Consider the following 14,183-nt stretch of genomic DNA (forward strand, 5'->3'; position numbering starts at 1 on the left):
CCTCAGTTCTGCAGAGAGAGGAGTGAACGCTGCCGAAGAGTGGGTGGAATTGGCCCAATCCTTGCCTCCTGTCTCAACACCCTGCCTTTTCCGTCTATCTGGCCTTTAAATCACCCAAACATTGGATTTGCCATTCTCTAGGACCTGGGCTCAGCTGCAGTAAAATGCTTTGGGACTAGACCTCATCGGTCAGCGCAAGGCTATTCCCGATGGTTCCAAATTGGCTTGGCGCTTAGATCGATCCCATCTCACTCTCGATGTGCTCCTCTGCTTCAACTCCTCTCCAATTCACTCACTCTAACTCCATCATCAACTCGACCTCACTTCTCCTTGACCATGGCATGCTCTAACTTCGCATCGCACACACCTGGCTCGTCCCTTGTGTTCGTCTCTTCATTGTTTGTGGTGATAGTTTACCACAATTTACTGGAGAAGAAGTCTTATTAATAAAGTATTTAGTCATATTTCTTGCCTTTCAAATTACCAGTAAGCTATTGCCCAACTTCAGTAGTGTGATCTTAAAGCAGAAATTTAACATGTACTGTAAGTTTTTCACTGCTCCTGCATACACTTGTACTTCATATATGACAATACGCATGACTTTGAATTTGACAGCCGTATGGGTTATTTAAAAACATAAGTACATTGGAGTAGTCCAAGAGAAAAACAATGACAGAATACAGAATGTACACTCAATGGCCACGTTATTAGGTACTCCATACATAAACCTGCTCATTAACTGATTAGTTAATGATCATTAACTGATGTGGGTTTTGTATCATGGAAACTGCCAATCTCCTGGATTTTCATGCTCAACAGTTTCCAGAGTTCACAGAGAATGATGTGAGTAACAAAAAATATCCAGCGAGAGAAATTTATTTTTAAAACGGGATATACTTTATTCAAAAATAAAATTATTTACAATGAACCATTCAATGACTTCCAATCCTTCACAGGCACTTCCTCTACATTCTGTACATTTCCACACTTTCAGCCACTTGCGTGGCACTATGTTGGTTCATCTTTAAACACCATTGTTGAGGGGTAAACTCCCCATCACCCGACCCCTCCCACTCCCGCGGGACAAGAACTCTAAACTGGGTCCTTCCCCATCGGGCTCTTGCGGTGGCTGCACCGAGTTTGAGTGCGTCCCTCAGCACGTACTCCTGCAGCCGAGAATGTGCCAGTCGGCAGCATTCCCTCACGGACATCTCCATGGGCTGGTAGACCATCAAGTTTCGGGCCGACCAAAGAGCGTCTTTCACTGAGTTGATGATCTGCCAGCAGCACCGGATGCTGGTCTCCGTGTCTGTCCCCGGGAACAGTCCTCTGCTGGAGATGAAGCATGACACTAGCCCTTCCATCCTCCTCCACACCTTCTCCGCGAACCCACAGTGTACAAAGGGGTGGGTCACTGACTCCTCCTCACTGCAGTCCTCCCGTGGGCGGTTGGGTGTGGAGACAACGTCCCGGGCCTACAGGAGGGATCTGACTGGGAGGGCCCCTCTCACCACCAGCCAAGCGAGGTCTTGGTGCCTGTTGGTGAGGTCTGGCGATAAGGCATTTTGCCAGATGAACTGTTTGGTCTGCTCAGAGAAGCACCCCACTGAGTCCATCACGTCCTTCTCCCGCAGTGTCTGCAGGATATTATATGCCGACCACTGCCTGATGGCCCTGTGGTCAAAGGCGTTGACCTGGAAGAACTTTTCTATGAAGGATAGGTATGGCGGCAATGACCGGCTGACTGGGGCATTGTGCAGGAGTGGGGCCAGACCTATCCTTCATAGCCAGGGTGACAGGTAGAACCTGGGCACATAGTGGTACTCGGGAACTAGCCCAACCTTTCCAGTGTCCCCTTCACCATCAGGTCTGATCAGGTGAAGGTGTTGGGGATCTGGTTCAGAGGGGCCGAGGCATGCAACAAGAACTGGCAGGAGTGGACTGCCAAGGTGAAACAGAAACTGGGACTGTGGGGAGGGCGCTCCCTTCTGATAACGGGCAAGAATCTGGTCATCAGGTGTGAGGTGCTCTCAGGGCTGCTGTACTTGGTGCAGGTGTGGCCCGTACCCCACTCCTGCAGCTTGGAAATCACCCAAGACGTCTTGAGATTTGTCTGGGAATCCAAGATAGAGCGGGTCAAACAGGCCACCATGCACAAGTCCCTGGACAATGGGGGCAAAAATGTCACCCTCACCTTGATGACCAGTTTTGTGTGTGGCTGCATCAGGTTGTGTATGGAACCCAGGTATGTGGGCACCGAGTATCCAGTGAGAGAAAATGCCTTCTTCATGGGAGAGGTCAGAAGTGATTGGACAGAATGGTTCAAGCCGACAAGAAGGGAGCAGTAACTCAAATAACCAAACGTTATAATGCTGGTGTGCAGAAGACAATCTCTGAAAGCACCACATGTTGAATCTTAAAGTGTTGCAGTAGCAGAAGACAACAAACATATACTGGAGGTACACAATAAAATAGTATCTGGGTATATCTGTCACACATACATTGAGATATAGTGTGAAATCCATTGTTTTGCATCAAATTAAGTCATATGGATTGTGAAATCAAAAGTATGTCTTTATTGCATGTGAGGTCTTTTCTGGAGTCTTGTAACAGTGGGACAGAAGCTCTCCTTGGGTCTGAACTTGTATTCTTGAGCTGTTACGTATATCTTCTGCCTGACAGGCATGGGGAGAAGATTGAATAACCAGGGTGGGAGGATTCCCTGATTATATTGGTGACTTTAAAGACCTATAGGTTAATTGACCACTGTAAATTGCCCTTAGTGGGTGACTGATAGGCAGAACCGGGGGGAAGTTAAGTGAATCTGACACAAAATACTGGAGGATTTCAGCAGGTCAGGCAGAGGAATAAACCAAGACCATTAATATTTACCTCTACCACTCCAGGCATCGCATTCCATGCAGTCACCATTCCTTGTTAAAAACCCTACCTCGGACATCCACCCTATGCTTTACTCCAATCACCTTAGAATTATGCACCCTTGTATTAGCCACCTCTGCTCTGAGAAAAGTCTCTGGCTATCCACTCAATCTATGCCTCATCTTCTTGTACACCTTTATCAAGCCTCTTCTCATCCTACATTGCCCCCAAGAGAAAACCTCAGCTTGCTCAACTTGTCCTCATATGATATGCATTCCAGCCCAGGCAGTATCCTTGTAATTCTCCTCTGCATTCTCTCTATAGCCTCCACATCCTTCCTATGATGAGACAATGGAGTCAGCACCTTAACTAGAATGTGGGAGAGGAAATGATGTGAAAATAGTCAAAACAGAACTATGCATGTGAGTCAATGGTGTTCCAAAATTGCAAGTCAATCTTTTATTATAACAAAACAGCTTTGATAAACATGGTATCTCCAATTTGTCTTGAGACCTTGATCTGTTTGCCACAGAGCATCAGCGTTCACCAGAATTGTCACATAATCCTTTGAGATGAATAGAATATTTCTAAATGCCTGATCTGTGCACCAATCCTCTCCCTTATTAATCTGCTGAGTATCTGTTCCTCTTGTTCTGAGACTACTTAAGGCATTGGTCAGACCACACGGAGTATTGTGAGAAGCTTCGGGGCCCTTCGCTTATAAAGGAGTTGCTGGCTTTGCAGAAGGTCCAGAGGAGCACGAGAATGATGTCAGGAATGAAAATTTTAACATATGAGGAGTGTTTGATGGCTCTGGACCTGTACTCACTGGAGTGCAGGAAAGTGAGTGAGGATCTCATTGAAACATTTTGAATATTGAAAGGGTAAAGAGAGTGGATATGGAGAGTATGTTTCCTATATTGGGGAGTCTAGGACCAGAGAATTCAGCCATTTAGAACTGTAACGTATAGGCTACATTAAAATAAGGGACTACTTTATGCTTTAGTAACACGTTGTTGCATGCACTATTAGGCGCGTATTGAGCATGTGCTTTTAGGCGCTTATTGATCTGTATGCATGTGCCGAGTTCGGATTCTGCCAGTAACGAACCAAGAAACTTAGCTCCCATTTCCAGCGTTTTTATTTATAATATTGTTGTGTAAACAAACACATACACGACAAGAACAGTGATGAGGAAGAATTTATTTAGCCAGAGAGTGCTGAATCTGTGACATTCATTGCCTTAGACAACTGTGGAGACCAAGTCATTGGTTATATTTAAAGCGCAGGTTGCTAGGTTCTTGATTAGTCAGGGTGTCAACGGTTACTGGTAGAATATAGGAGAATGGGGTTAAAAGAGAAAATAAATCAGCTGTGATTGAATGGTGGAGCAGAGCAGATGGGTTGAATGGCCAAATTCTGCTCCTATGTCTGAGGGCCTTATGCTCTCTCAAGAGAAAGTGAGGGAATTTTGAGTGCTGCCTTATGTCAAAGTCAAAGTCATGTGATGTGCAGATGCAATGGAAAACTTGCAGCAGCTTCATGGCCATATCACATCAGATAAATAACATTTAGAAGAGCATAAATCAAACAGAACTTATGCACAATTCTTACAAGAAAGAACATTTTGAACAAAATAAAGTAATTTTTTGTGCAAAGTTACCAAAGTGGCCATTGTATTGTTACAGTATAGCATAGGTTTGTGCCGATTTGTTCAAAAACCGAATGGTGGAAGGGAAGTAACTGTTTGTGAACTTGGTGGTGAGGAACTTCAAGCCTTTGTACTTCCTGAACAATGGGAGCAGTAAGAAGATGATGGGGTTGATGGAATTTGCCTTCCTGAGGCAGCGCCTCCTGTAGATACTACCGATAGCAGGGAGGGATGTGCTTATGGTGTCTTCAGCAGAGTCCACTACTCTGTGCAACCTCTTACATTCCTGCGCATTCAGATTACCATACTAGACCAAGATGGCACGAGTCAGGACATTTTCAGTAGTACATCTGTAGAAGACCGTTTGTTAACAAGCCAAACCTCCTGAAACTCCTAAGAAAGAAAATTCACTGGTCTGCTTTCCTTATGATTGTATCTATATGCTGGGCTCAGGATAGGTCACTTCGGAAGAAATTAACAGCTCAGATTTGCTGGAAGGGATGAGATACTTAAACTATCTGCAGTGATGTGAAGGCTTGAGAAAATTAAATTATTTATTTCTAAATGGTGAGGGTCCTGATAAAGAGTTGAATATTTTCTCAGTGCGTTCAATAACGTGTCATGGAAGTTATAGCATTGAAGCTGTCCATTCAGCCCATTGATCCGTGCTACAATTTGTGCTCCATAAGAACCCCTTCACATCTTACCAGCATGCCTGCTAATTGATTTCTCCAGCCTCCCAATTCTTTAACATTTTAAATGTGGAGCAGATTTAATGTGCAAATGGCCTAATTCTCCTCCTATTTCTTATGGTATTATGGAGAACATTCTAACTGGTTGCATCACCATCTTGCTATGGACACTGAAGAGGATTGGAAAAAACTGCAGAAACTTTAAAATTCAGCCAGCTCCATCATTGACAATAGCCTCTCAAACATCAAGGACATTTTCAAAATGTTATGCCACAAAAAGGTGGCATTGAGTATTAAGGGCCACCATCACCCAGGACATGACCTCTTCTCATTACTACCATTAGGGAGGAAACGCAGGAGCCTGAAGACACACAGTAAACATTTTAGGAACTGCTTCCACGCCCACCTCCTGTCATCAAATTAGAAAACCTCTAAAAATTATTTGAATATTTTTGTTCTGTTTTGCACTATTTATTTATTTCTTACTATAGTTGGTACTGTGGTTTGCTGCTTGATCCTAGAGGAACATTGTTTCATTTAGCCAAATACATGTATACAAATGATTGACAATAAACTAATACTTGAACTTGATCATTTGAAAACATTATTATATTGAGGTAGTACAAACAGAAAAGCAATAACAAAATATAGAATATGGATACAGAGAAGGTGCAATAAGGTGCAGGGTCACGACAAGTTAGATTGTGTGATCAAGGCTTCATCTCTATGATACAAGCTCCATTCAAGAGTCCAATAATATAGAACATTGTAGCACACTACAGCCACTTTGTTGTGCTTAACCAACTGTAAGATCAATATAACCCTTCCTTCCCACATAGACCATGATGTTTCCGTCATTCATGTACTGGTCTAGGAGTTTCTTAAATGGCTCCATGCACTCACCCGCCATTCTCTGTGTAAAGAACTTACCTCTGACATTCTCTCCATATTCCCTCCAATCTGCTTAAAATAATGCCCCCTCATATTAGCCATTTCCATCCTGGGAAAAATGTCTCTGGCAAGAAACACTCTATGCCCCTTATCATCTTGGACACATCTATCGAATCACCTCTCATCCTTCTTGCTCCAAGAGAAAAACCTTAACTCGGAAAGCCTATCTTTTTAAGACAATCCCTACAGTCCAGGCAGCATTTTGGTAAATACCTTCTGCACCTTCTCCAAAACTTCCACCTCCTTTCTATAATGAGGTCACCAGAACTGTGTCATTGGGATGGAAGCTGTCCTTGTGCTTTTTCTTACCTTGATGGTAGTGGGTGACACGTTGCATGTTTGTGGTGAGAGCGGTCTTTTATTATACTGTACGTTTGTTGCACATGGATCTGAGTCTACAGATGAGGCAGCTCTGCGTGGTGAGATTAAAGCGCTGATACTTCATGCCGAGAACCTTCATTGGGACTTGTCCTGAAAAAGGGGCTTGGCCTGAAGCCTTGCTGCTTCATTTCTCTTCATAGGTGCTTAGATGTTGCCTGACCAACTGAGTCCCTCCAGCATTTTGTGGTGCCACAGTAGCGTAGCAGTTAGCGTGATGCTATTGCTGCTCAGGGCATCTGAGTTGAGAGTTCAAATCAGGAGCTGCCTGGAAGGTGTTTGTATGTTCTTCCTGTAACTCCATGGATTTCCTCTGGGTGGTCCCACGGTCCAAGGACATACTGGTGAGTAGGTTAATTGTAATAGTCCTGTAATTAGGCTAGTGTTGAATAGGTGTGTGTGCTGGGCGGTGCAGCTCGATGGGTTGGAGGGGCCTGTTCCGCACTGTGTTTCTAAATAAAAATAATAACCTTTTGTGTCTATCATTCTGGATTTCCAGCATCAGTGGAATCTCTTGAGTTTATGAATCTGAACCTGAACCTCTTGTTCTGATCTCTGCAGTGGTTTTACTCCTACACACCCTCCAGCCCTCCACAGTCCCAACAGCGATATCTGGGAGTTGAGGCCAGGTCACTAGTCAGAATGCATACAGTAGTACACTACAGAGATGTCTACTGACTTCTACTTCACCATTATCTTTAAAGACAGGAAGAAGGACCTGGACCAGGTGGCCACAGACGCCAAGGAGACCTGGCCCTGGATCAATGACCTCACCAAACTCAAGAAGGAAGACACCAGTATGAATAAGAGAGAGTGGCTGGACCTGTATTCTTTGCCGAGTGTGCCAGGGAATTGCCACTTCATTTATCATCTTCTCTGAACGTGACCCCCAAGTCCACCCATGCACCTTATAGAAGCTCAAAGGAAGCAGACAATGGGAATCATCTCCGCTCAAATTCATGTGTCTTCCTTTGAATTACTTTGATGTTTTGAAGTTAAAAACATAACAAAGAGCTTGACTAAAACCACATTCAACCAGATAAGAGCTGAGATGTTCAATCAAAAACAACTTTGCTTTCTCCCAGAGCTTTGTAAACTTATTGTGAACCTGAATTGAACTGAATTGACTTTATTTCTTACATCCTTCACATGCATGAGAAGTAAACATCTTAACGTCACATCTCCATCTAAGTGTGCAATGTGCAATCATAGTAATTTATAATAAATAGAACAATGTAATATAGAGTACACTCAGTCAGCGTGAGTTCATCAATCTGATGGCCTGGGGGAAGAAGCTGTCCTGGCTTTTACGTCACGGTACCGCTTCCTGTTTGGTGGTAGCTGGAATAGATTGTGGTTGGGATGACTTGGGTCCCCAGTGATCCTACGGGCCCTTCTTACACACCTGTCTTTGTAAAGGTTCTGAATCATGGGAAGTTCACCACTACAGATGCGCTGGGCTGTCCGCACCACTCTCTGCAGGATCCTGCGATTGAGGGAAGTACAATTCCCATACCAGGCAGTGATGCAGCCAGTCAGGATGCTCTCACTATTTATCCAGAAATTTTGCTTGCTGCGTTTGAATTTTTTTGAGCTGTTATATCACTCTGCAGCTCAATAAGACATTCATGCAATCTGGTGTCAATATCATTCATATTCACCCCAAAATGGAATATGCATCTCCAGCAGATCTCTGAACCAAAATTCTATATCATTGTGCAGTTGTTTCAAATGATCGAGATATACAATCAGATCATTATCTTGCAATTCTATCCTAAGAGTGGCAGTGAAGGAAATTGCATAAACTGACAACACATGATACTGCTGTTGAAAAGTTTGAGTTTTCGAAAGAAAGCGGTAATAATAGCATCCTTGCATGATATGAGACTGCAGTTTCTCCTTGTAACTGTTAGTTTAATAAGCTTTTTAAATGTATCTGACTGTAAAATATGTCAGACTCTGCAGCGACAATTTGTTCTCCGAGCTGCTTCTCACTTAAAAGGCTTATGTCTCACTTATGTCAACCAATAAGAGGGTCATCCAAATCTCCTCACTATATTTTTGCAACCAAATGCTGATGGTGAATGACTGTGTCTGCAAAAATCACGAGGTGCAGCATTTTCTAAATAGCAATGAATCCTCTGTTTCTTGCTCGCATCAAAGCTGCACCACCAGTTACACAAGCCATAATATTTTCCAATGGAATATTGTTTTTCAAGAAATAGCTCTTGGCTTCTTCAAAGATAGTTTCATCTTCGGTATCTGTCTTAAACTTTCAGGCAAAAAGCATTTCCTCACTTGTATAATCTCATGTGAGAAAGTATCAGTATTGAATCTACATGTAAAAATAAAACTGGCTTCTTAGGCAGTTCTTAGATACATGGCACAAATGTGATTTAAAATGCTGTTACATATGAAATTCAATGTAGCAATAAAGAGTGTATACACACCAAGAAAAAATAATTGACCTTCCTTTCAAAATGTGATACTATCAGGGATTTAACCAAAGTTGTAGTAATAGACAGGGATGCAATGGTAAATTTCAAGCATTCTCATCTCTACAGTTTAGCCGTTTCTGGCAGATGAACCCACCACAGTGACTGCAGCCTTCACGTTACGTTTGATAAGTATTATAATACACAGGGGTCAGTGGCAGCCAACAGAACCAGCTTTCTACTACATACTGACTGGTGTGACTGCAGACAGCCCTGCCCAGTCTTCAGTTTGTACCCGATACTCAGCTGTTTTAATTAGATTACTATGACTCAGGCTATATTAGACTTTCCAGAATAACCTCTTTCTGATGAGGGTTTTGATATGGAAAACCTGGCAAGTTCTGTCAGTTTGTTAGATGGAATTGGCATGTTTTCCAATTCATTTCATTCAGGGTTCCAATTAAATTACATATATTCATTTATTTTTAATTAAATATCTTAGTAACAGTAAGCTTATCATGGCCTGTTCAGAAATTCCTGTGGCTTGTTTCTGTTTATTTTTCCTTCTGGCCTCTACAAACTCTGTCATGGCCCCTGGGGCCATGTGGCCCACATTGAGAACCACTCTTCCAGAGGGTGTGGAATGGGTTTGTCTCCTATTTTTCCCAATAAATGTCAGAAACATGAATGGAGAGAACTTCCAGTTGAAACGGACTCAATCAGCTGTCAGTCCCACAAACGATTTACCAGTTAGAAAGCAACATCCAAGAGAAAATCTGCAAATGCTGGAACTCAAGGTAATGCACACAAATTGCTGGTCATAGGCCAGGCAGCACCTATGCAAGAAGTAAACAGTAAACCTGATGAAGGGTATTGGCCTGAAAACGTCGACTATTTACTTCTTCCATTGGTACTGCCTAGCCTGCTGATTTCCTCCAGCATTTTGTGGAGAAAGAAACATGTTTAAAGACTGTGGGAATTAGACTGTGTCTGTCTCTCTCAGGTCCATGTTAGGTTAAAATAACAAACACAAGAGGTTCTGCAGATGCTGGAAATCTTGAGCAACCCTACATATAAAAAGCTGGAGGAATTTAGTGGGTCAGGCAACATCAATGGAGAACCTCGACCTGAAAATCTAGACTTCATTAATGTTTCCTGACCTGCTGAGTTTCTCCAACATCTTGTGTGTTGCTCTGCATTCAATCTATGGAGGGGAATAAACAGTTGTTGTCTCACCTCTACTTCATTCCCTCCTATACTTTGTGGTATGGTAGCCTCAGCTGTGTGGAGTGGATACTCCCTTGAGCCTTGTACCATATAGCCTACTGTATAATATGGGACTATGTTATGTCGTAGTAACACGTTATTGAGCATACGCTATTAGGTGCGTATTGATCTGTATATATGTGTTCAGTTCGGGTTCCGTAAGTAAATACTCCTGTTAACTTAGCAGCAGTCTCAGTGTTTTTATTTATAGTACTGTTGTGTAACTGGTCACATACCCAACAAGCCTAAATGTCTTGTAGCAACACACCTCTGTTGTATGTCATGTGATTTTGTTCCATGTCACAAGGGAATGTCAAAGCACAGGACCAGGCCCTTCAGCCCACAAAGTCATGCAACATCACACCACATGACGCTATTTCACATGCCGCACAGTGACAGTGTAGGAAATTGAACCAGACAAGTACCATGAATGAAATACACTCAAAATCAGAATAAGAGTCAAGCTTATTATCACTGACATATGTTGTGAAAAGAAAAAAAATGAATAGGGCTAAAAGAGAGCAAAATAGTGAGGCAGTATTCATGGACCATTCTTATATCTGATGGAGGAGGAGGAAAAGCTGTTCGTAAACAATTGAAGGTGGATCTTTAGGGTCCTTTACCTCTTCCCTGATTGTAGCAATGAGATGAAGGTATGTCCTGAGTGATGGAGGTCCTTAATGACCGATGCCACCTTTCGAAGATGCTACTAATGGTTAGGAGGCTAGTGCCTCATGGAGTTTACAACCTTCTGCAGCTTTATCCCATCCTGGCACCTCCATACTAGTTGGTAATGCTTTCCATGGTACATGTGAGATGGCTGCAGAGATAGACGATGCATAAGAACAGGCCCTTTGGTCCATCACATCTGTGCTGACCATGATGCTAACCTAAATAACCGGCAGGGAATAGACCTGCCCGTATTCTGTTCCCTACCTGTACCTCTGTCTGTCTATTACCTGTGAAATGTTCCCATCATTGGTTTCCAGCACCTCCACTGGCAACAGCATGTTCCTGAACCTACCACTTCTTGTGTAACAAAAAACTTCCTTTGCACATCTCCGCTAAGACACCTCACCTTAAAGCCATGCCCTCTGATATTTGATATTTCCACTGTGGGAAAAAAGACCCCAATTATCTATAGAAAAGATTAGCTTTATTTGTCACATTTACATCGAAACATGGAAACACGCAGTGAAGTGTGTAAGTTGTGTCAACAACTAGCAGTCCAAGACTGCACTTTTTCAAGTGCATCCTCCCTATAGTGAGATGCCCAGAACCATACGCAGTGCTCCAAATGTGGTCCTACCAACATCTTCTACAGCTGTAATATGACATCTCAACTCCTGTACTCAATATTTTGATCAATGAAGGCCAGCATGCCAAATATCTACCCATGTTTCCATTCAAGGAACTATTGACCTGCACCTCTTGGTTCTCAGTTCCACAATGCTCGCCAGATACCATTGAGTTCCTCCAGCAGCTTCGTGTTTTTTGCTCTAGAGTCCATTTAGTCAATGGATTGAGTTCAAGAGCCATGAGGTAATGTTGCAACTCTACAAAACTCTGATAGTCACCACTTAAGAGTATTCTGTTCAGATCTAGTCACCTCATTAGAAGGGGACGTTGTTGCAAGGGAGTGACTGGAGACAAACCCAAGTGCAGGACACAGGCATAGAGGCAGGGTCAAGAGGCGCTAGCACAGTCATGAACGTGGAACATGTAACCAGGGGAATCTTGACTCGGAGACAAGGTTTAATTAGAATATGCAGGGAATAGAACGGAGCTTAGAACCAACAGTCCTAAGGGATCAGGAAACGTGGTTTACACACACTAGAATCGAGTAACGAACTGGCAACCCATGACTGCGCTGACAGAGTTCTTATCCTATATGGGAACCAGGTGTGTTGTAATTGATTAAACTAGCAGCAAATGGGGATCAGACAATGGGAATTAAGGCACCATCAAGGAGGTAGGAGGGAGATGGGGGATAGCCAGACGGGATTATGATAGATGTGGAAGTTCTAGAAAGTGTGCAGAGAAGGTTTACCTTGATGATGCCTGGATTAAAGAGCATATTTTATGAGGAAAAATTGAATGGGCTAGGGCATTTGTCTTTGAGCAAAGCAGAATGAAAGGAGACTTGATAGAGATGTAGAAGATGGTAACAGGCATAGAGTGGACAGCCAATGCCTTTTTTCTGAGTTAGCAATGGCTAATACAAGGGGAAGTACTTTTAAAATGCAGTCCAAGGTAGGATGTTTTACACAGCATGTGATGAATACATGGAACTCCCCGCCAGGGCTGGTAGTAAAAGCAGACACATGAGGGACATTTAAAATTTGGAAAGGATTAGATTGATCTTTGAGTAGGTGAAAAGGTTAGCATAACATCATGAGTTGGAAGGCCTGTATTGTGCTGTTCCGTTCAATGTTCTAGTCAATTAGTGTGCAAAATTGGCTTGGAGGTTGGAAAGAAGGGGAGGCAGACAGTTGTTCTTCAGATGAGTGACTTCTGACAAATGGTGTACCACGAGCCTCAGTGCTGTCCACTTTCATTCATCAGTTTGGAGGAGAATGTAGATGGCATGGTTAGCACATTTGCAGTTGATACTAAAATTGTGGATATGGTGAAGAAGTTTATCTAAGATGACAATGGGATCTGGATCAAATGGACTTCCCATGCCAAGGAGTGGCATGTAAAGTTTAATTTATTGATGCATTTTGGTAAGACGAGCTAGGGCAGGACTTCTACACTAAATGATAGGACAGTGGAGAGTGCTGTAGAACAGAGAGATTAAGGGATGCAGGTACATAGTTCCTTGAAGTCGCAACATGGGTTAGATCAGGTGGTGAAGAATGCTGGCCTTCATCAGACAGGATATTGAAGGCAGGAGTCAGGACGCCATGTTACAACATTGTAGCCTAGCAATTAGCATAACAGTATTACAGTGCCAACAAAGCAGGTTCAATTCCACCACTATCTCTCAGGAAGTTGTGTTTCTCATTGTGACTGCAGAAGTTTCCTTCCAGATTCTAAAAGACCCAAGGATTAGTAAGATAATTGGTCGCTTGGGTGTGATTAGGCAGACTATTACTGCACTGTATCACTAAATAAAAATAAGTAAATAAAACCTTGTGAAAATATTGATGAAACCACGTTTGGAGTATTGTGCACAGTTCTGGTCATCCTGTTATAGGAAGAGGTCATTAAACTCAAGTTACAAGGATGTTACAAGGACTGGGACTGGATGATTGGATTACAGGAAAGGATGGATAGGCTACTACAGATCTTTCACTTGTATAGGAAGCTGAGGGAGGTGACCTTACAGAGGATTATAAAGCCATGAGTTCAGCTCTTCACATGGGAGGAAGGTGCTTATATTGAATGAGATGTCAGAGGAAGTGCTAGAGATGGGTACCACTACATTTGAAAGACACTTGGACAAGAACATGGATGGGAAAGGTTTAGACGGACATGGGACGAATGCAGGCATCTGGAATACCTTAGATGGACATCTTGTTTGGCATGGACCAATTGGGCAGAAGGGCCTGTTTGTCTCCTGTATGACACTATAACACCAATCTCCTGTCTCTTGTGTATCCAGTAATACAAGGTTCTCCAGTTTTGGCATTGCGTCAGGGGAAAGACAGGGGGTGCTCACAGGAAGCATTGGCCCCAAAATAATCATGTTGAAATTAAAATTGATGTCTCTCCTCCCCCCAGTGAGCACATGTGACCAAGCTTCAGTCTTCTTTCTTTACTTTCAGTATTTGGTATTGGAACTGATGTTGGTTTATTATTGCCCCATGTGCTGAGATATAGTTAAAAGCTTGTCTTGCATGATATTCATACAGATTAATTCATTATTACACAATGTATTGAGGTACAAGGTAAAACAATAATAGTGTACAGAATAAAGTGTAATAA

This window comes from Hypanus sabinus, chromosome 8 (genome assembly GCF_030144855.1).
Source record: "Hypanus sabinus isolate sHypSab1 chromosome 8, sHypSab1.hap1, whole genome shotgun sequence".
NCBI classification, from domain to species: domain Eukaryota; kingdom Metazoa; phylum Chordata; class Chondrichthyes; order Myliobatiformes; family Dasyatidae; genus Hypanus; species Hypanus sabinus.